At 39.4% G+C, this 23,109-nt stretch overlaps 1 long non-coding RNA gene across 7 annotated transcripts; it reads left to right on the top strand.

The window, feature by feature from the left end:
• The first annotated feature begins 1,667 nt into the window (after positions 1-1,667).
• LOC123283903 (uncharacterized) lies at positions 1,668-22,224 on the top strand. 7 transcript variants are annotated; one of them, XR_011500931.1, is made up of 6 exons: positions 1,668-3,408; positions 5,940-6,031; positions 6,894-6,972; positions 8,764-8,861; positions 11,804-11,967; positions 13,851-22,224. It is a non-coding gene; the product is annotated as an uncharacterized lncRNA (long non-coding RNA). The 7 variants fall into 7 exon arrangements; XR_011500929.1 differs by having other exon boundaries at positions 13,847-22,224; XR_011500927.1 differs by having other exon boundaries at positions 8,978-11,967; positions 13,847-22,207.
• The last annotated feature ends 885 nt before the right edge of the window (positions 22,225-23,109 follow it).

Raw genomic sequence — 23,109 nt, 5'->3', positions numbered from 1 at the left:
GGAACTGTGACTGAATTTTCCTCTCTTTTCTTTCCCCTGCTCCTCACGATGGAGGAGCTGTAAGCAGGGGTGAGCTGTGCTGGCTTGGGGGAGAGGTGGTCGCAGGGAAAATGAAAGGGCTCTTCTGCCTAGTTTCAGGGTGGAAGTTGTTAGCTTTGCCCTTACCCAGGGGACTGCAACTTCTTACCTGGCTTCTGAAGTTCTCACAAAGATACTTTGGTCCATGTATTGCTGTTACGACAGTGTCTCTGTCAGGGAAAAAGAGCCGGGACTTTGTATTCCTCCGTCTTGCTGATGTCTCCCTCAGAATGTTGCTTAACTCTTATGACCTGAGTTTCAGTGTCATGATGAAAGATTGTGAAGGAACAATGATGAAAGTTAGCAATGGAAACTTGCGAGAATGTTAAAAAGCAATAAGATGGTCAGACAACACTAAAATCTGAAAAGTCAAGTCAGGACCAGAGAAGACAAAATACAGTATTGTGCATAGGAAACATTTTCTTGAGAGCCTAGCAGAATCATGTTCAGGAAACTTATTGAGAGCCTGCCATTCATACTCAAATATTTAACTACCTTCTACTGTGTGCTGATCACTGGTCTAGGCACCGAAAGGCACTGCCTTTGTGGGACTCATGTTGTAGCTGGAAAACAAATAACTCATACTTTTAATATGAGCTGATCACAATGTAAGGGTGAAAAAGATATGGTCCCTAACCTTAAACAAATTTAGTCCACTGACTATACAGAGGGGTAAGCAAATATCTGCAATACCATGTGACTTAGGCGGTCGTAGAGTAAGCATAATTGTTGAAGATCTGTGAATAAAGGGAGGCTGAAGACAGCTGCATCGAGAAAGAGGTACCTGAGTTGGCCTTGATTAGGGAACTCTCATATTCATAAAAAGTCTATTCCAAAATCCTCAAAAGTCAAAGGAAAGGTATTGGCGCTGGCCCCATGGCCAAGTGGTTAAGTTCGCATGTTCTACTTTGGTGGCGTGGGGTTCACTGGTTCAGATCCTGAGCGTGGACCTACCACCGCTCATCAAGCCATGCTGTAGCAGTGTCTCACATAGAAGAGCTAGAATGACCTACAACTAAGATATACACCTATGTACTGGAGCTTTGGGGAGAAAAAAAATAAAGAGGAAGATTGGTAACATGTTAACTCAGGGCCAGTCTTCCTCACCAAAAAAAAAGCATAAAAAAAAGAAAGGAAAGATGTTGTTAGGAACACAAGGAGCACAGCTGCGTGTGATTACAGTCATTAGACCCAGTGTTAGAAGCTACAGTGGGGCAATGAGAGACAGTTTTACCAAAGACCTTATGTGAACACAAGCAGAAACTAGGGCAGGGTTTTAAAAAATCTTTAAGGGTAATTTTTACCATCCATTATAATTGGATTTCTAATAATCATTCACATTTTTAAGTACAAATGTAACAAATATTGTACATGCCAAGTCCTTCCTCCTCACAACATCCCTGAGGTAGGTGCTATGCCTACCTTCATTTTACAGACGTGAAACAGGTTTGGTCAGCTGTGTAACTTATTCACTTAGCTGGTGAGGGAAAGATGTGGGACTTACCTGCATCTTTCTGACTCCACAGTCTGTTCTTAACCACTGTGACTGTTACGGATACACTTAGCTCCAAGAACGAAAAACCTGAAAAGTGACTAAAGTTTATTTTTCTCACATAAGAAGTCCAGAGGAGTTAGTTTAGGGATTTTGTCTTAAGCCTGTCTTCAAGGAACTAGGTTCCTTTTCTTCCCTATTGTCCTTAGTGTGTGCCTCTGACCTCAGACCAAGTCACAAAATGGCTGCTAGGTCCCAAGGCACCATATCCACGTTCCAGGACCGCCCCCCCCCAAAAAGGAAGGAGCAAAAGCCAAAGGCCTTTCTATCCAAGAAGAAAGGCCTCCTCAGAAACTCCAGCCCACATTTCATTGGCCAACCCTAGCAGCAAAGGAAGCTGGCAATTTGAGAGTTTTGTTTTCAGCCCCTTGACACAAATAATCCACATCAATCTACAAATCAAAATTGGGGTGAATTTATTATGAGTCAGGTCTGAGGACTAGCCTGGGGCCTTCCTCCCCCAAGGAAGGAAGGGCACCAAAGAAGTGGGGTGTACCGAGTGGTTATACACAGTCTTGGAACAAAGAGCATCCATCATATATGGCAGGAATATCCCTTTTACAATTATCGCGAGATGCTTTGCTGGCCCAGCAGGTCAGAGGTCAGTAGGTCAGTGGTCACAAGGTGGGTGGTCACACGGTGAGCACAGCAGGTCCATAATTAATCCTTAGTTTAGGGAGAGATGCATATTAAAGGAAATGCCGATGTCGGGGGAAGCTACCTCCTTATCTTTAAGGGCATTGTTCTTATCTTTGGGACATTGTAAGCGTTTAAAGCAGATGTACAATGCATGCTCAACAGACCTTTCTGGAAAAACAAGGTCAGGTCAAATTAGTTTCAAACCAAATGGCTTCCTCATATCCTCCAATATAGCCTACTGCTTGTCATTTATTTATCACCCTTACAGTGTAGGAGGCAGGTGAAAGTGAGTTGGGTGGGTGCTGAGTGAAGCCACTTAAACAGCACGTGCACAAACAACCTACACACTCACTCTGCTCAGTTACCTGCCTGAGAAAGTTGGAGTTACGAAGCCTAGTGTAGAGGGCTCACGTGACCCAGTCCTTTCTTTTCCTTCTTGTGTATCTGTTCTCTTCAGCCAGACTTGGCTTTTTGCTCTTACCCAGCATGTTCTTTCCTTGAAGCCTCCACACTCCCACTGAGGCTCAACCTGCTCCCTGACGCCACCGCCAGTGCAGTCAGGACGCCTGCATTCCGCCACTAAGCGTGTATTAGTGTTAGAAGAGACGGCGCGTCACAAGAGAACCACAACCATACCTTCAACGCGAGAGAACGTGTGCTGCCCTCTCAGCAATCATGTCAAGGGCCAGGAGAGAAGGCTCTAGTATCTTCAGTGACCTGGGCTCCTTCTGTTTCGCGGCTCTGCCGTCTTCCACATGCGACTTCTGCCTCATTCCATCTTGAACACCGCAGAACGGCACGTAGTAGACACAAACGACAGGGACTGAGAGGGGTCAAAGCCAAGGGAGTGGTTTCCAGTCCTGAGCATGCTGCGGGGGCTTTTTCCGCTTTTCACCGTTTACTCGGAGTTAGCAGTTCGACCTGAGCTCCACTAGACGGCAGCACGTACACACATTGAGTATACCAATGTGCGAATCCTTAAAAACTCAAGGAAACAGAACCAGCAAACTCGGAAGAAACCTGAACTACACATCCCAGCATTCATCATTAAGCGCCTGACTTGTCTGCACGAAGGTCGGTCTCCGTTTGCCGCTCGCGCAGTGACCTGGAGGACGCCATCCACCTGCTGCTACTCTAAAGTAAGATTTCCTGGTATTTTTTCAATGAAACTTTAAATGGACTGGGAAAAGGAGATGTTTAATTTTTAGATGTTGCTTTGCTCTGCACGTTACTTATTTCAGGAAATCTTAGCAGTTAGATCAGGATAAGGATGCATTTGGAAGTCTGGTATCTTAAGTTTTTCAAAATAACCAAAGAAGAGAGGATTTTTCAGTGTTTTAAGTGAACATTTTTCTTCCGGGCTCACGAAGACAGAATTCCTGAAAATGCTCTGTCTCTGATAATGAAAAATTAACACTTTGATTCCAGTGTTTACAGTAAGAAAGCCATCAAGTTTGCTTTTCATATTGGATTTTACCATTTCAGTCTATGTTTGCAACTCATTTTCCCAAAAACTCTGTTTTAGCGTGGCAGTGCAGTTGACCTAACAGTAAACCTTCGGCTCCAAACTCCGGGCCCAGAAAGGCGGGGAGGCCGCCCGGAGCCCGGCGCCCAGAGCCGCGGGGCGCACGGGCTCAAGTCACAGCGTTTGATCCGCACGCTCAGGACTGGGGGTGGGTAAAGGTTCCTGGAGTCTCTCATTCCTAAAGTACATACTGAAAATATCTCAACTCTCCCCAAGTTTAAAGTGAGTATGAACCTCTCGTGTAAGAAGGGGGAAAACCGGTGAAAATTTCGTTGCCTCAGAGTGGCTGGGCTTCTTGGTGGCTGGCGAGGGCGGCCGCGGTCGGAGCGCCTCGGGCAGCGGCGAGCTGGTCCCGGAGTCGGGCGCCGGCAGCTCGGGGCAGCGCTGGGAGCAGAGGGAGCGAGCGCCCGGGCAGGGGCGGGGACGGCGGGGCACCCCCTGGAACGCCCGCCGCCTGTCCGCGCGTGGACGCCGCGGGCCCCGGGCGGCCGAGGGCTGGACGGCAGGCGTCCGGGCGACACGAGGCCCGCTGGGCCGGCTGGTGGGAGGCCCGGGTGCGACGCCGGCTGGGACGCGGGAAGGAGCGCGCGGGACCGGGCCGCACCTCGGGCCTTCGCCCCGCGCCCCGCCTCCCCCGGCGCGCCCGCCCCCGCCTGCCTGACGCCCCCCGCCCCGCCCCACTGGCGCGCCCGCCCCCGCCTGCCTGACACCCCCCCCCGGCGCGTCCGCCCACGCCTTCCTGACGCCCCCCCCCCCGCCCCCGGCCCTCCCGCCCCCGCTTGCCTGACGCCTGCCCGCGTGAGCGCCCCCGGCGGGCGGAGCCGCGCGTGGCTGAGGAGGACGGAGTGGGGCTCGGGAGGAAAGGGCTTCGGGGCCCAGGCTGGAGAAGCCGCCTGCGCCTTCTCGGGCGCGGTGTGTGTGCGCGCGTGCTGCTTGAGTGCGTTCGCTCAACGCCCTCCCAGCTCGCTTCCCTGCCTTTCCCATCCTGAGGGGGGAAGACGGCGCCCCCACACGCCGGCCCCCGCGGCTGCTAGGGCTGGCGGGTGAAACGTGGGCCGGGGTTCTGAGCAGGCCTTCCTTCTTGGGTAGAAAGACCTTTGGCTTTTGCTCCTTCCCTTGGTGTTTTTTGACGCGGATGCGGATATGGTGCCTTGGGACATAGCAGCCATGTTGTGACTTGGCGCGAGGTCAGAGGCACACGTTGAGAACAGCAGGATGGGGGAGAGAGCCTGGCTCCTTGAAGACCACCTCATTTGATCATCGTTTGACTCCTCGCCACCCCGACCTCAGCACTAGCCGTTCCGCGCGCCCTGCAGTCGGCACTGATCAGACCTGATGCACGCCACCTTTCCCCCGGTCACAGTGTCTCAGTCCTGCCTGTCAGAAGTGACTGACTGTGGCTGTTAAAGCGTTAACTCCCGCCGGCTTAAGCTTGAGAAGAGGATCGGCAGCGTTATGGGGAGGCCTGCGTTTCGTCTGTCTCTCTCACCTGGACCAGGCCACATCAGTTTCCTCATCTGTAAAATGGGGGTATTGGACATGATTTGATTTTCCGGTTCTTTTGTTCAGTGACTTTCTGAGGCCGATGGTGAAATCTTTCCAAGGGACAAGGAAAAACCACAGATGAGAGCCAGCCCTGATGGCTTAGTGGTTAAAGTTTGGTGCACTCCACTTCAGCCTCCTGGTTCAATGTTAGCTTAGGGCGAATCTTCCCCTGCAAAAATAAGAATATAAATAAACAAACTAGAAATGATTGATGGTGCAAACCCAACGGAAGTTTACAGGACAGAAAGCAGGAAGGACATGCCCAGTGGCATAGCAGTGCGTGCGGGCACAGCGGGGAGGATGGGGAGGGGAGGACTCCACCCCTTCTGGATCAGCATTGGGTTCTCAAAAAACCGAAAGGTGGGTCAAGTCCAATGTCTGTCTCTTACTGAGTATCAGTTGAGTGGGCTGTGCCAAATGGTTTTGATGTACAAAGCTAGGTATCTAGAGTGGGCGCTCTTGGAGAATTCTCATGGTGGGAATATTTGTGCTGAGGTGCCATCTTCAGGTTCTTAAAGGAGTACATTGAACCATTCATTCTAGATGTTACTGCATAGGACCATGTCTACAGTGCATGCCATTAAATACACGTGTCTGTAGATTAAACCGCAGGTTCCGTTATGGGTCGACTTGATGGGAAGGTCATCGTCCTGACAGCTGCTGCTCAGGGGATCGGCCGGGCCACTGCCATAGTAAGTTACTATCTCTGTTTGCTTCCTGCCTTTGGAGGTGTTGAATCACGTGGACAGATCCCATGGCTGTTTAATTCTGCTCTACTTCTTTTTTTTATTGGCTTTTGTGCTTCTGTTGTCTTAAGTTACAAAAATAAAAGTTGCTACTCTTGATCCCAGGCAGATGAAGCAAGGCTTACCTCACATATTTATTATGTGACGTCTCATAACTTTTGACGCTGAGAACTTATTTCTTTGCCTCAGTTTCTCTGCACTGTAATAAATTTGTTACAGCGGGCCTAAAGGAGTACATAGCCCTCTGAAATCACCTCAGTTCAGACATAGGACTCCAGAGTTCTAAGACTATCAGGTTACCTTTACCTTGTAATTTATAGCAGCTTCTTGCACATTATAGTCCTCACTTGAGCTAATAATGCAGCTTAACTGTAACGGTAGGATTAGTTTGATATTTGTGAAAACACTAGTATACTCTTAGGAGGAAAAGTGTTGAAATAACCCATTTTTCTCATTATTTGGGGTTTAGTCACCTGCTCAGAAATGGAATAAAGGCTGTCAAATCATAGAATAGTAGTATTTTGAGAGGTGTTAATAACAGAATCCTAGTTTTTTAAAAACACTATTGTATTTGATGTTACTAAAAGGGACAAAGTCAGATGACAAGCACAATGTATGTCATGTTGTACTAATTAATGATAAAAATAACAATGGGAAGGGCTAAGTGAGACTAGATAGTTTGAAATTCCACCCATGTATAAGGAAAACAATGAAAATAAGATAAAGGGAGAAAAGGCTAAAGGATTTTCTATTCATGAGAGCAGCTTAACCAAGTAAACAAAGGATTCATTTGTGTGTTGTCTTCCAGGCTTTTGCAAGAGAAGGTGCCAAAGTCATAGCCACAGATATCAATGAGTCCAAACTTCAAGAACTGGAAAAGTACCCGGGTAAGCAACTCAGCAGCTTGAACTTGGGATTCAGAGTCCATAAGGTATTATAAAAAACAGTACTCGTCTGCTGAAAGAAAATTACTTGGCTGGTCAGCTCCACCGGCCATCTTCTTAGAGCCTGATTCTTTGATATCAAATCTATATCCTGTGAACCTACAGACAAAAATCTGTATACTTAAATATATAAAAGTTGTATACTTAAAATTTTTTTTATCCAGCATGTTGAAGGATTCAGTACCTAATTACAAAGTTGTATGTGAAATTTAACAGTTGTTGCGTTAACTTTTAATGACAACTTTCACTTCTGTGCCCTACTCAGCACAGTGCTGTCCAGTAGGAAAATGATGTGAACCACGTGTGTGATTTAAATTTCCTGTGGCTACATTTAAAAAGTAAAAAGAAACAGATGAAAATTAATTTTAGCAATGTATTTTATTTAACTAAATATATCTAAAATACCATTTTAACATACTCAATATAAAAAAAATTTATGGAATATTTTACATTCTTTTTTCATACTAAATCTTTTAAATTCACGTGTGTTGTACACTTACAGCGCATTTCAGTTCTGACTAGCTGCATTTCAAGTGCTTAGTAGCCACATGTGCCTGGTGGCTACCATATTGGAGACAGCTCAGCCCTAAAGTCACATATGATCAGAAACCCTAAGAGATTATGCAAATTATTTCGCTGTGTATCACCCCTTACTGCACCACACTGAACTCAACTCCAGCATCAAAGGACTTCAACTAGAGTTCCTCTGAAAGAAATCAGAACAGACAGCTCATTTGAAAGTTAATTCTTCCAGCAAAATAGAACAGGTTATATAATCAAATGCAAATTAGCACATTGAATTCATGAACGGAATTAGACTATGCTATTTTAATTATTGGATTGTTTATTTATTATTGGAAAATTATTTAATTTTAATAATAGGGAATTTTAACTCCAAGTCAGAAAAACGCTGTTGTACTGAAAAAGTATTGAAAAAGTACTAAGGGAAGAAAGTCCTCCCAAAACTTTCTCCCCTTTCTCTCCTTTTCTATGTTTATAATCTTTTCTTTCTATATCTATAAAAGAATAATAAACCATATTTTTTTTAAAAACATTAAAATAGTGACTTTCTTTTATTAGAGAATGTTTGGGGTTTTTTAGTAACTATTACAGTGTGTCTCTGAGATCCAATGCTGGATCTCTCATGTCTAGCTTTCAAGTGTTTCATCCCTTCTCCTGGCCCCTCATTTCTTCTCCTCGCAATTTAGTGCAGAAATAAGTGATTATACCCTTGACTGACAAAGTTGTTTCCAATAAATAATGGAATTGACATGAAGGTAAAGTGCACAAATGGAAGCAGTCTCCTGTCTCACTGCCCTGCCCTTCCCTACCCCTCACTCAGATAGGATTCAGTGTTCCTGGGGCAGTGACTCACCTCTGGGGAAAGAGCAAGCCTGCGCTCTGTTATTACTGCTGGCTCACTGAGAAGCATCTAATATAGATCATACTTCACTGTAAAGTCTTTTCTCAGAAAAGGCCTTTAGTATTCAATTTAGAGAGTGAAGAGAAAGGGAGGGAAAGAGAGGTGTGTTATTGGGAGTTCAGGATGGGGAGGATTTTAAGATTTTTATTAATGAGATTCTTAAGATTCTTAAGACCCTACCAATGGTCAACAATCCTATGAAGGCAAAATGGACAGATACTGTAATCTTTGTACTTCAAAGCAGCTACATCTACAAGACTAAACATTTTTTATGGGTATAAGTAAATAATTTCCCTTGTTTTATGTTTCAGGTATTCAGACTCGAGTCCTGGATGTCACAAAAAAAAAAACAAATTGATGAGTTTGCCAATGAAATTGAGAGAGTTGACATTCTCTTTAATGTTGCTGGGTAATTCATAACTTTTTAATTTCATTCTCCTCACAGAAAGTTTTCTATGTCTTTTATTAAAAGAAATTTGATAATATGGCCAAATTATTCTTTGTGAACCCTAATATATTCCTTAGGAAATAAAGCTGGATTTTGGACAGAATTTTTGTTACAAGTAAGATTCAGCAAGTAAAACAGCCATAGAAGTTGACATGTGCTTGGGGCCTAAAGGCACTTAAGGATACTCAAGACAACTGCTACCAATCCAACGCTGTTGATCTACCTAAGGCTGGGGACAGGCTCACACCAGTGGACTTGTCACTGATGTTCCACTAAGACTTATAAAATAAAATTAAAAACTGTTTTCCAGGAGTGTCTTTAAGGCAAAGTATATCTGCCAAAAACTGAGTACTCAGTTTATTGAAATGCGAATGTTCCCCATTTGTTGGCACAACATTCTGGCAAGTTCTTTCTACCTCCCAAGCGCAGCATTTCTTATTAGGACAATTAATCCCAGCAAAAGAAGTTTCACTCTGTTGCTTTATATACAGCACAAAGAGAATGGCTTAATTGAACTTGATAGAGTAGTACCAAACTTGCTGAACCATGCTTGAAGGATGAGAGACTGGAGCTGGAGCAGCCCCATGTGGAGCAGCTAGTGCTTGTGCTCACTCTCCCTTTTCAGGCATGACAGTAGAGATGAGGACAGTTGAGGCTTACGCAGGACTAAGTAGATAGAGTCTGATGTTCCACTTTTCTTGTGTGGTGTTAACGTTTATACTGTGGCATTGATAGAAAAATCCTAGAGCCTTCTTATGTATTTTTATGATTCTTCCTAATCATGTTTCAGTATGAAAAAAGTCTGTCTATTCATAGTTTATCATGTGTTACAATGTATGGAAATTAAAGCAACAATTTATGATTATCTATTTTATAAATAATCTGCTCATCTTTCATAGAAGAATATATTCAGAACCATGAAAAAATCAACTAGCAAAATTATTTTTTGAGCATCTATTAAATTTTCAGCAAAGTAAGGGATATAGAAATATAGCATGTGGTTCTTGCTGTCATTTGATTGAACTGGAAGTACAGTGGTACATGGGAATCACAACTGACAATATTTTATAAGTAATTACATAATTTTGGTCCAGGGGACAGTGAAATCAATTAGGACCCCATTGTTATAAAGCTTCCTTGAGGAAATGTGACTTGGAAAATAGCAAAGGCTATTTTGAGGGTTTTCTTTTGTTCTGCTTTGTTTACTCAGTATGTCAGAACTGTACAGTAGCGATATTACTTTGCTGCCCTGAGATGGTGAGATACTTGTTTTCCCTGCAACTTTGATTTCCCTTGAGAATGATAAGTTCTTGCCACCTGAGGGCACTGCTGCTCTTGAAATCAGAGTCCACTGGGGCAAGTGTCCTCAGTTGTTTGTAATGGCGTTGATATTTCCTGTGCATTTGGTATAGAGCTTCTTATGTTTGGGGGCTCCAGACACTTGCCGCCTTCTTTTAAAAGAAGGATCTTGTTTTCAAATAATGAATTTTTTACCTTAAGTTGTTGAGACACTTACTTACCTAATGTACCAAGTGATACTATGTTTGAATTGTTAAAAGTCTTGGTTAGGGAAGGGACAATGGTCTAAGTCAATAAATGAAAATAAAAATGAAAAGGAAGTGGAATAGAAATCGTTTTTAATGATAATTTTTCCCCATTGTTTAATTACTCTTCCAGTTTTGTTCATCATGGAACCTGGTGACTTTTATTGTGATATTATTTCACACTTACGTAAGCATTACAAGACTAGTACAAAGAACTCCTGTTTACCCTTTATCTAGAGTTCCATTGTTAACATTTTGTCCCAACTACTTAATTAGTTGCATTTTCTCTTCTTATATTCATTTTTTTTCTGAACCATTTGAGAGTGAGTTGCAGACATCATGCTCCCTTTCCCCTGAATTCTTCAGTATTTCGGAAGGACAAGAATATTCTTTTATGCAAATAACAAATCAGAAACTTTAAATATGTATAATACTCTTATCTAATGCAAAATCCATATTCAGAGTTTCCACTTGCCCTGATGTCTTTTAATTTGGAACAGTTCTTCTGCCTCTCATTGTCTTTCTTAACTTTGATATTTTTGAGGAGCACAGGCCAGTTATGTTTTTATAAGGTCCCTCAGTTTGGGTCTGTGTGATGCCTCCTTATGATTAGATTAAGGTTATGCATTTTTGGTAGAAATACAACAGAAGTGATACTGTGTTCTTTTTAGTGCATCTTGATAGGAGACACATGATGTCAATTGATCCCAAGACTAGTGATGATAATTTCGATCGCTTGGTTAAAGTGGTATCCACCAGATTTTTCTATGTAAAGTTAATTATTCCCCATTTTTAACCACTAAATAATTTGTGGGGAGATACTGAGACTGTGTAAATATCTTATTCCTTAATAAACTTTCACTTACTAGTTTTAGCATTAATTTATTACTATGACTTTTAAAAAATGTGGTGATTGATTTCATTTATTTTACGCTTACTGGCATTTACAAAGATGCATTTGAAGAACAACATTTTTAAAAGTTATTTTATCGTGGAGAAACGATGGTGTAAAACAGTAATAGGTCTCAAATTTGAAAATAAATTGCTATGATGAAACAAATGAGAATGTGGAGTCATAAAATATAATAGAAAATAGGGGTGCATGGGATTCTTGGGATTGCTGATTTCAGGTTCTTAGGATAGATACCCAGTAGTGGCATAGCTGGGTCATAGGGTATTTCTATTTTTAACTTTTTGAGAAATCTCCATACTGTTTTCCATAGTGGCTGCACTAGTTTGCATTCTCACCAACAGTGTATGAGGGTTCCCTTTTCTCCACAACCTCTCCAACATTTGTCACTTTTTGTGGTTTTGGATCAGCAATCCTAAGAATCCCATGCACCCCTATGTTCATCGCAGCATTATTTACAATAGCCAAGACATGGAACCAACCTAAATGCCCAGAAACTGACGACTGGATAAAGAAGATATGGTATATATACACAATGGAATACTACTCAGCCATAAAAAAGGACCAAATTGTTCCATTCGCATCAACATGGATGGACCTTGAGGGTATTATGGTAAGCAAAATAAGCCAGACAGAGAAAGACGAACTCTATATGACCCCACTTATAGGTGGAAGTTAACATATAGACAAGGAAAACTGATCGGTGGTTACCAGGGAAAAGGGGGGGTGGGGGGAGGGCACACAGGGTGAAGTGGTGTACTCACATCATTACTAACGATAATGTACAACTGAAACCTCACAAGGTTGTAATCTATCATAATCTTAATAAGAAAAATCATAGAAAAAATATAATAGAAAATAATACAAAGCCAACATATGGATAGGTCTATGGAAATTGTGTTAAAAGCCTGCCAATTCCAGATTTGTTCTATTTCTTGTAATTTGTTTAAGAACAGTTTGCAGAAAAATAACCCATGTGTAACAATTTGCTGCTTTTCCCATTTTTGACCTTTGGTTCCCGACCTTTCTCTAGAATAAAAAATACGGATTGTGGGGGAGATTTGTAGGGGAAAGAAAAAGAGCCCCAACTGCTGAGCCTTTAATGAATTTTTATTTACCCTGCAGTCGTTAAAAACAATATAGACACATTAAATAAAAGAGAACTCTCCAAAAATCTTGTTAAAGCAGGATTTCTCAGCAGGATCACTGTTAATGTATTGGGCCAGATGATTGTTTGTCGTGGGGGCACTCTTGGGTGCGTCGTAAGATGTTTAGCAGTATCCTTCGCCCCTTCCCCACTATATGCCAGTGATGACCCCATCCGCTGTTGTGATCTCCCAAATAGTCTCCAGACATTGTCACATGTACCCTGGGGGCAAAATTGCCCCCAGAGAGAGCTGCTGTCCTCCAGCGGTGTTTTGCTCCAGCTCCCGTGGTGCTTTAAAATTCCTTGGACATGTGCATGTATAATGTTCACATAGTTAGAAATAGTTTTGATTAAATTTGAGAATCAGTATTTTCACTTAAAAATGTAGTTTACGTAGTTATTTTTTCCATCTTTTTTATTGTGGTAAAAATATACGTAGCATAAAATTTACCATTTTAACCATTTTTAAGTGTACAGTTCAGTGTCTTTAAGTAAATTCATAGTATTGTGTAACCATCGCCACAGTCTATTTGCAGAACTTTTTCATCATCCCAAAGAGAACCTGTGTATCCATTAAACAGTAATTCCCCGTTCCTGTTCTCTCTATCCTCTGTTAATTTCTGTTCTGATTTCTGTTTCTTTCAGTTGTTTTTAATCCATTTAGCTATAGCGTAATTTACTCTATTATTCTCTGTGACAATGGCTTCATTCATTCTTATAAGGCGTTTTAAAAGGTTATTTCTTTAGTTTATATTCCTAAGAGAGGGATTAGTGAATCAAAGGTTATGACGTTTATGATTCTTCTGTAATTTACCAATTGCTTTCTAAAGGGTTTATACTTATTTACACTGTTAGCATAATGTGTGAGAGTACCCATTTCACTGTACCTTCATTGGGCATTATATTTTCAGTTGTTGGGTGTAAAATGGTACCTTGCTATAAAGAGGTTAAAGGTAGTTCAACACATTTTACTAATTGCATCTTTTGTGAGAATTGTTCTATTCTTTGTCCTTGATGTCCTTGTCTATTCCTTTGATGACAAAATTTTTTAAAATGTATTTGATATCTTAATAGAAATAGATGTTAGTTTTTCATCATATTTCTGGGGGTATTTTTCTTGGCTTGTTTTCCTTTTTATTTAAATTGTTACGGTCTTGAAACTTACAAATATAACTTGGCTTGGCTTAGGTCTTTCACCATAACAGATTATAGTTGGCAGGGATGGGGAATAGCATTCTGTGAAAATCAGAAGTAATTTTTATGTGACTGGAAATGTTCTTTTAACATGTTCATAGTCATGTCTAAGAATATACTGTTTATACTGTTTTACCTTTTTTTTTTTGAGGAAGATTAGCCCTGAGCTAACATCTGCTGCCAATCGTCCTCTTTTTGCTGAGGAAGACTGGCCCTGAGCTCACATCCGTGCCCTTCTTCCTCTACTTTATATGTGGGACGCCTGCCACAGCATGGCTTGACAAGCGGTGCCATGTCTGCAGCCAGGATCTGAACCCGTGAACCCCGGGCCCCCAAAGAGGAACGTGCAAACGTAACTGCTGCACCACCGGTCTGGCTCCTGTTTGCTTTATCTTTAATAATTTAAGTGGATTTTTCTAACTTTTGTTTTATTTCTAGTGTTGTATTTGAATTTGCTATTCCTTTCTCTAAAAGAGAGCTCTGCAAGTTTTTATGTAATAACGATTTTAGAAGTGAAATTTTCATGGTTTTGAATCTTGTAATGGTATGGCTAGTCTTTTGCTTTCTAAGAACTGGCTAAGACCATATGCGTAGATACATTTATTTCCTCTTATTTACTGTATTTCTGTTTTTCAAGAAAAGTACCTGAGGACAGGATTTTTCCTCCATGTGGACGCTAGACATATTTAATGATATCCTTCTAAGGAAGCAAGGGTATGGTTCATATTTCCTTAGTTTTGAGTAGTGTGGCCTAGTTGTGATCCAGTTATAAAAGAGTGAGGAGTTCAAAACATTTCCTTTTATTCATAAATTTGTTTCATCGAAGTTATTGTTAAAGCCAACATTTATTTGTGTAACGATAGATAATAAATCTTTGTTATTTGTTACATGTGCTTTTCTAAAAATTAGGAAACATGGTAGGGGGAGGAAGTCTGTCTTTACTCTTGGGCCAGATCTCTGTGAGGATTATTGAGTCTCTTGCTTTTGAAAAGATAATTAGTTAACAATGATAAACAGTGGAATGATGGGCAAAGTAGATTTATTATATGACACAGCTCCCGTTCAGCGATGATAGCTAGCTTGATTTACACTTAGACTTAAATAGTTGGTGAAGGAATGAAATAACTTTGAAACTTTGGGTGATATAAAGTAAGTCAAGGTATTATCAGGTTATGGGTAGTGTTTTTAATAGAATGAAATATTGAAAAAGCACTGGAGTAATACCATGCTTTCTGTAACTTAGTTCTGGGTCTTCTATTACTTGTGTGTCCCTAGGTCTCAATTCTTTCTTTCTTTCTTTTTTATTTGTGTGAGGAAGATTGGCCCTGAGCTGACATCTGTTGCCAATCTTCCTCCTTTTGCTTGAGGAAGATTGTTGCTGAGCTAACATCTGTTCCAACCTTCCTCTATGTTATGTGGGATGCTGCCACAATGTGGCTTGATGAGCAGTGTGTAGGTCTACACCCAGGATCCAAACTGGGGAAACCCGTGCTGCCAAAGCGAGTGTGTGAACTTAACCACTTGGAAAGTCAAATATAAAGTTGGATTGATGATCCCTTTCAGAAGCAAATTTAATAGCTGGGACGTTATCTTAACAGTCATCTAGTAAAGTTCTCTCATTTTACAAGTGAGGAAATTGAGCTCTACTGAGGTTGCAGTTTGCTTAAGGTCATAACTCTAAGTAGTAATTAGGACTAGAACCAAGATTATTTGACTCCCAGATCAGGGTTCTTGGTGCAGTACTATGCTTTTAATAGCCCATTAGGATTTTTTGTATGTATTTTATAACAATGAAGAATGTAGAATATTTTTCTGTAAGTCATGTCAGAACTCTTGTTCAAGAAACCAAAGGACACTTGTTATGTCTTAAAGTAATTTTTACAGTTTTGTGTCATTGCTACAGTCTCAAGGAAGTAAATTAGCTACAATTCTATTGTTGTGACAGTGGATTATTTAGAATCTTCTTGATTCCTTGTGTTTTTGTTCATATGCTTCAGAGTTGTTTCCTTACTATTTAAATTAAGATAAGGTGATTATTTACTGAAATCACTACAACATAACTCAGAAGCTAAGGGAACTTTCTAGGAGTGTGCAATTAGTGACATAGTTGTTTTCGATCAGAAAAGTTTCCTTTTCTAATCTCAAAGTAGTTTGTATGTGTTCTTTGTTCTGATGTACAGTTTCTACTTTGGATTTGCATGCTCCATAGTTTTGACTCTGTTTTAAGTTCCATAACCAGTTTAACAGTATGACCTTTAGAGGTCAGAATAAATTCCATTTGCTAGGTAGAAAGGTCTTGATGCCTACCTATAGCAGGAGGAAGTCTGGAATAGGAGAAAAAAAGTGTGAGTAAACCAATTCTAGTCTTCTATAAAATTTGAGTAATTTAAACTAATCTTTCTGCTGTGAAAAAATATTCCTTATTTGACCTTTCCATCGTATGTCTTATATTAGAACTTGGAATTCCATTTCGTTATTACCTATGTGATTTTATTATGGTGAAAAATGTGGAATAAGTTAGAAGTTGGCCAAAGAACAGTTACCCTTCCCTTACATTCTTTGATCAGAGTGGGGAAAGTCCAGAAGCTTGGATCAGATTTATGGAACTCATGTCAAGTCCTGGTAACTCTCTTACTACTTTCCTAAATGCACACTATAATAATAGATCAAGAAATATGGAGGTACCCAGAAGATTTAGAACTTAATTGTCCATAAAAACAAGGATCAGTATCTTTCTACAAGATTATCGTTTAATGGGGAGCCAGGATTAGTTACACCTTTAATACTATAAATAGTTGAAACAGCTTATTTTATCTGCAAAGTAAAAAACATCCAACTATACAAATAAGATAAGGATTGTTTTAACCATTCAGCTTATTCAGCAAATACTTATTAAATGGCTGTTTATTTACTAGGGGATACAGTCGTGACGTCCATACTATCCTGTGGCTCTAGAGAGCTGTTTCTTTCTAGTGTCATATGTATTTGTGGAATTTTTATGTAATCAAGTAGAATATGTTTAATTATAGCTGTGTTTGATTTGCTGTAAATTCAGGACATTGGACTCACTTGTTTAAAGCCCCCATCTAATTACAACATTGCTAAGAATTGTTTTTCCTGAGTACTTTCTTTTTTTTCTTTTTTTCCTGAGTACTTTAAAAATCTCTCCCCATTTTTTACTTGCTATATTAAATGAAAGCAAACCTCTACTTCTTAAGTACTTTGTAATTCAGATCTGGCTAAGGTATGATTTGGGAGTTATCAACTACATTTAGATTCTGGCTCCACAATTTATTTACATTGTGACTTCGGGCAAGTTACCTAACCTCCCTGTGCCTCAGTTTTCTCATCCGTACAATGGAGATAATAATAGTACCTATCTTATAGGGTAGTTCTGAGGATTACCTGAGATAATGCGTGTTAAGCACTTAGAACAGTGCTTAACCCAGTAAATGTTACCTATGGCGGTTGAATCTTCTCTAGGAACACCCAGTGAGGTGTAAGGGCAGGGGACGCTTGAAATGAATGACTTGTATGTTTTTATGTCATGAATTCACAAATAAGCATTAATCCATGTTTAACTGAATATAATCAGAAGTGTGTGAGTTTAAATTCTAGATTTCCTTACTTATATAAATGCTTATCTATACAAATTTGAGTACCTACTGTTTATAGGCCACTTATTCTAGGGTATAGAACACTGAGCTAGGTGTTAAAATAATATTCTTTATATATTTAACTTTCTTATTCTGGAAAATCACAAGTGTATTCAAAAAGAAGAAAATAGAACCCTGCCAAGTACCTGTCACCAAGCTTCAACAATTACCATCTCATGGTTAGTTGAATTTCATATATACCCACCCAGGTCCCCCCTCACTGGATTATTTTGAAACAAATTCCAGACATCATATTATTATATTGAATTTTTTTGTTTTTTAAAAAAACTGTGCCGTAGAGTGTTTGCCTAAAATGAACTATTTGCAAAAAGACAAGTTGATTTTTTTTTTATTTTCTTTTGGTGCCAATACAAGAAACAGGTAGCATTCTTGATTTCCTTTAAGTGGTAGTATCTTTGGTGTTTGGCGTCCATCATAATTGTAGTTTAGAGGTTATTATACTCTCATGTTATTTTTTTAAAGATTTTTTATTTTTTTCCTTTTTCTTCCCAAAGCCCCCCAGTACAGAGTTGTACGTTCTTCGTTGTGAGTCCTTCTAGTTGTGGCATGTGGGATGCTGCCTCAGCGTGGTCTGATGAGCAGTGCCATGTCTGTGCCCAGGATTCGAACCAACGAAACACTGGGCCGCCTGCAGTGGAGCGCGCAAACTTAACCACTCGGCCATGGGGCCAGCCCCTACTCTCATATTATTGAAGTATAAATATTTCAACATTTTATTATGAAAAATTTTCAAACTTACAGCTAGATTGAAAAAATTTTACATATACTTACTGGAGTCTACCTTTAGTATTTTACTGTACTTATTTCATCACATATTTATCTATCTATCCAACTCTCCATTGATGTAACAATCCATCTTGTTTTCTTATTCATTTCAAAGTAAATTGAAGAGATCAGGATAATTGAAGTTTAATTTTTAAAGTTGCCTTTTCAACTAGATTTTATCAGATTTCTTGTTCTGCATAAAATTTGTTGTTGTGAATGATGGTTTATATCTGAAGTTCTGAGTTGTGACAACTCATTCTCTGTGGTTTCAGTGCTTCTCATTTTGAACTTTGCTTTCATACACTGGGAACCTTTCTTAGAGTATTTAGCTTATGTCCCAGTAATTCATATTTAGCCAACACTAAATAGAATGAATAATGAGGGTTTTGCATGTGTGTTTTCACTGGTCTTTTAAAAAACACTATTCTAGGAAGTCCTTGTGTGTCCCAGGGTGATACAGCAAACTAATATGCTATTTTAGGAATCTCCTTTAAATTTTTCCATTTAACGATTATTTTGAGGGCCAAAAGTCGCTGTTTTGGTGTGTAGCTCTTTTTCTTGGATCTTGGTATTCTGTAAAGTGCCTAAATATACTTTGATCTCCACATGACTGTGTAACTTGTGACAGAAAAAGCTGTTCTCCACACCATGAGCTTCTTGAATGCTAATGATAGCCATGTAGTAAATGCTTATTGAGTAAATAAGTAAGGCAAATGTATCAATTCTTATCTTTATTTTGTTTTTTGAAGTTTTCGTTTCCCTTAAAACTTACATGAAGGAAAGAAGGCTACTTTTATTCTCTGTAGAACAAAGTGAAGTAAGTTGTTTATATTCTAAATACTTCGTTAGCATATTTTCAGACTTAAGTTATTGTAAGGTAGAGGTAATGAGAGTTCTAGAACATGCACACTCTGAATTTATTTAATTGTGAAATATTCCAGACAAGAACACAATATAAATACCTTTCCACCTACTACCCAGCCTTATGAAATCTTATGTCACATTTGCTTCAGATTTCTTTTAGAGAAGTAAAACATTACAGGTAGACGTGAGGTCTCATGGATTTTAAAATATTGTCTACATATATGAACATATAATGGACACGTTTTTACGTAGTCATAAACATTATTTAGAATTCTTTTGGTTTCCTAAGTTTAAGTTGCACCCTACAGTACATATTATTTTACAGCTTGCTTTTTTGTTTAGTGTTGTTTTGGGGAGTATGAAGTAGCCTCAGATCAGCACTATCCAAAACAATAGCCACTATCTCTGGCTATTGAGTATTTGAAATGTAGCTAGTGTGAATTGAGATGTGCTGGAAATGTATTTGCACAATGGGTTAAGACAAAATGAAAAAATTATGTAAAATCTCATTACGAATTCCTTTATATTGTATATTGAAGTGATAATTTGGATATATTGGGTTAAATAAGATATTAAAATTAATTTCACCTGCCTTTTCAATTTCCTTAACTTGGCTTCTAGAAAATTTTACATTATACTTGTGGCTCATGTTTGTGGCTTACATTACATTTCTTTTGGACAACACTAATCTAGATTGCTCACTTTTCATTCCTGTTTAGTATTAAGTTGTATGAGTAAACTGTAATTTATCTACCCTTGGTGGATTTTTGAATCTTTTTCTAATTTGGTGCTATTAAATGTGGTTCCATAAACACTCTTCATCATGTCTCCTTTGAACATATGCTAGCGTTTCTTCAGGAGATCAATTTTACTTAGGTCATAATAGTTTATAACATTGTGAAATTCCAGTTGTACATTATTATTTGTCACTCACCATATATATGTGCCCCTTTAGCCCTTATCCCCACCCCCGAACCTCCTACCCTTAGGTAACCACTAATCTGTTCTCTGTCCATGTATTTATCTTCCACATGAGTGAAATCATACGGTGTTCATCTTTTTCTGTCTGGCTTATTTAGCTTAACATAATATCCTCAAGTTCCATCCATGTTGTTGCAAATGGGAAGGTTTTGTCTTTTGTTATGGCTGAGTAGTATTTCATTGTATATAACTACCACATCATCTTTATTCAATCATCAGTCGATGGGCACTTGAGTTGCTTCCACATCTTGACTATTGTGAATAATGCTGCAAAGAACATAGGGGTTCATGGGTCTATTTAAATTGTTGATTTCAAGTTCTTTGGATAAATACCCAGCAGTGGCATAGCTGGATCATATGGTAGTTTTATTTTTAATTTCTTGAGAAATCTCCATGCTGTTTTCCATAGTGACTGCACCAATTTGCATTCCCACCAGCAGTGTATGAGGGTTCCCTTTTCTCCACACCCTCTCCAACATTTGTTCTTTTTTGTCTTGGTGATTATAGCCATTCTGACAGGTGTAAGGTGATACTTAGTGTAGTTTTGATTTGCATTCTCCTGATGATTAGTGATGTTGAACATCTTTTCGTGTGCCTGTTGGCCATCTGCTTTGGAGAAATGTCTGTTCATATCCTCTGCCCTTTTTTTTTTTTTTTTGGGTGGCTCAAACAGCAGAAGTTTATTTTCTCATAAGGAGGCTGTAAGTCAGAGATGAAGGTGCCACCAGAATTGGTTTCTGGTGAGACCTCTCTTCTTACCTTGTGGACAGCCACCTTTCCCTGTGTCCTCACATTCCTCTGCCCATTTTTTGATTGGGTTGTTTGTTTTTTTGTTGTTGAATTGTATGAGTTCTTTATATAGTATGGAGATTAACCCCTTGTTGGATATATGACTTGCAAATATTTTCTCCCAGTTGGTGGGTGGGTTGTCTTTTTGTTATGTTCTTGGTTTCCTTGGCCTTGCAGAAGCTCCTTAATCTGATGAAGTCCCATTTGCTTATTTTTTCTTTTGTTTCCCTTGCGAGAGTAGACATGGTATTTGAAAAGGTACTGCTAAGACCGATGTCAAAGAGTATACTGCCTATATTTTCATCTAGGAGTTTTATAGTTTCACGTCTTATCTGCAGGTCTTTAATCTCTTTTGAGTTGATTTTTGTGTATGGCGAGAAAGATAATGGTCTACTTTCATTCTTGTGCATGTAGCTGCCCAGTTTCCCCAGCACCATTTATTGAAGAGACTTTGCTTTCTCCATCGTATGTTCTTAGCTCCTTTGTCGAGGATTAGCTGTCCATAGATGTGTGGTTTTCTTTCTGGCTTTCAGTTCTGTTCCATTGATCTATGTGTCTGTTTGTGTACCAGTACCATGCTGTTTTGATTACCATAGCTTTGTAGTATATTTTGAAGTCAGGGATTGTGATGCCTCCAGCTTCATTCTTTTTTCTCAGGATTGGTTTCACTGTTTGGGGTCTTTGGTTGCCCCATATGAATTTTAGCCTTCTTAGTTCTCTTTCCCTGAAGAATATCATTGGGATTCTGATTGGGATTACATTGGATCTGTAGATTTCTTTAGGTAGTATGGACATTTTAACTATGTTTATCTTCCCAATCCATATGCCTGGAATATTTTTCCGTTTTATAATGTCATTATTGATTTCTTTCAATAATGTCTTATAATTTTCATTGTATAGGTCTTACCTCCTTGGTCAAATTTATTCCTAGATATTTTATTCTTTTTGTTGCACTTGTAAATGGGATTGTATTCTTGAGTTCTCTTTCTGTTAGTTCATTATTAGAGTATAGAAATGCAACTGATTTTTATAAGTTGATTTTGTACCCTGCAGCTTTGCTGTAGTTCTTCATTATTTCTAGTAGTTTTCCAGTGGATTCTTTAGGATTTTCTATATATAAAATCATGTCATCTGTAAACACTGAGAGTTTCACTTCTTCATTGCCAGCTTGGATTGCTTTTATTTCTTTCTCTTGCTTAATTGCTCTTGCCAAAATATCCACTACTGCATTGAATATTAGTGGAGATTGTCTTCTTCCTGTTTGTCTTAGAGGGATGGTTTTCAGTTTTTCCTTGTTGAGTATGATGTTGGCTGTCAGTTTGTCATATATGGCCTTTATTATGTTGAGGCACTTTACTTCTGTACCCATTTTGTTGAGAGTTTTTATCATAAATGGCTGTTGGATCTTGTCAAATGCTTTCTCTGTGTCTGTTGAGATGATCATATAGTTTTTATTCCTCATGTTGTTAATGTGGTTTATCACATTGATTGATTTGCAGATGCTGAAGCATCCGTGCATCCCTGTATAAATCCCATTTGATCATGGTGTATGATGCTTTTAATGTATTGCTGCATTCAGGTTGCCACTGTTTTGTCGAGGACTTTTGCATGTATGTTCATCAGTGATACTGGCCTCTAATTTTCCTTCTTTGTGTTTTCCTCATCTGGCTTTGGGATCAGGGTGACAGTGGCCTTGTAGAATGTGTTAGGAAGTGTTCCATCTTCTTGAATTTTTTGGAAAAGTTTGAGAAGGATAGGCACTGACTCTTCTTTGAATGTTTCCTAGAATTCTCCAGAGCAGCCATTTGGTCCTGGACTTTTGTTTTCTGGGAGGCTTTTGATTACTGTTTTAGTCTCTTTGCTTGTGATTGGTCTATTCAGATCCTCTGTTTCTTCTTGACTTAGTTTTGGGAGGTTGTATGAGTCTAAGAATTTATCCATTTCTTCTAGATTGTCCCATTTGTTGACATACTGTTTTTCACAGTCTTCTCTTATAATCCTTTGCATTTCTGTGGTATTCGTTGTAATTTCTCTTCTTTCATTTCTAATTATATTTACTTGAGCCTTTTTCCTTTTTTCCTTAGTGAGTCTGGCTAAGGGTTTGTGAATTTTGCTTATCTTCTCAAAGAACCAGCTGTTAGTTTCATTGATCTTTTCTACTGTTTATTTGATTTGTTTCATTTTTTTCTGAACTTAGTTTTTATTATTTTCTTCTTTCTGCTGACTTTGGATTTTGTTCTTCATTTTCTCTGTTAGGCATAGTTTAAGATTGCTTATTGGAGATTTTTCTTGTTTCCATGGTGGACCTGGATTGCTGTGAATTTCCCTCTCAGGACCT

This window comes from Equus asinus, unplaced genomic scaffold (assembly GCF_041296235.1).
Source record: "Equus asinus isolate D_3611 breed Donkey unplaced genomic scaffold, EquAss-T2T_v2 contig_4, whole genome shotgun sequence".
In the NCBI taxonomy this organism is placed as follows: domain Eukaryota; kingdom Metazoa; phylum Chordata; class Mammalia; order Perissodactyla; family Equidae; genus Equus; species Equus asinus.
Note: the sequence above shows the minus strand (reverse complement) of the source record. Positions and strands in the feature narration are given on the sequence as shown.